The following is a 387-nucleotide window of genomic DNA, read 5'->3' as shown; positions in this document are numbered from 1 at the left end:
TGCTCCACAGCACCCGGCCGGGGAGCCACCTCTGCTGCCACGGCACGGCCAGCCCCATGGGGGGGTCCCCCAGCCCCTTGCTGCCTCCTGGCCCGTACCTGTCCCCCACAGCGGGAAGCTGCGCTGGCTGCTCGTATCTCACGGCACGGCACAGCACAGCATGGCTCTCAGGGCTGCACAGAGCCCAGCGCCGAGCAGCAGCACCTTTGTGCCTCGCCATGTGGCTCATCCAGCAGCAGCCACCCATGGGAGGGAGGGGACGGGGGGGTCACGCTCAGCCGGAGCGTGCCGGGAGCTGGGGCACAGACCAGGTCACTGGAACCAACCTCCAGCCCTGAGAGGATTTAAACCCCTGCCTGTGCCCGGGCAGGCAGCCCCCACGCTGCC

The sequence above is a fragment of the Egretta garzetta genome, unplaced genomic scaffold (assembly GCF_000687185.1).
Source record: "Egretta garzetta isolate BGI_Z169 unplaced genomic scaffold, ASM68718v1 scaffold356, whole genome shotgun sequence".
NCBI classification, from domain to species: Eukaryota; Metazoa; Chordata; class Aves; order Pelecaniformes; family Ardeidae; genus Egretta; species Egretta garzetta.
This window is presented reverse-complemented; position numbering follows the sequence as displayed.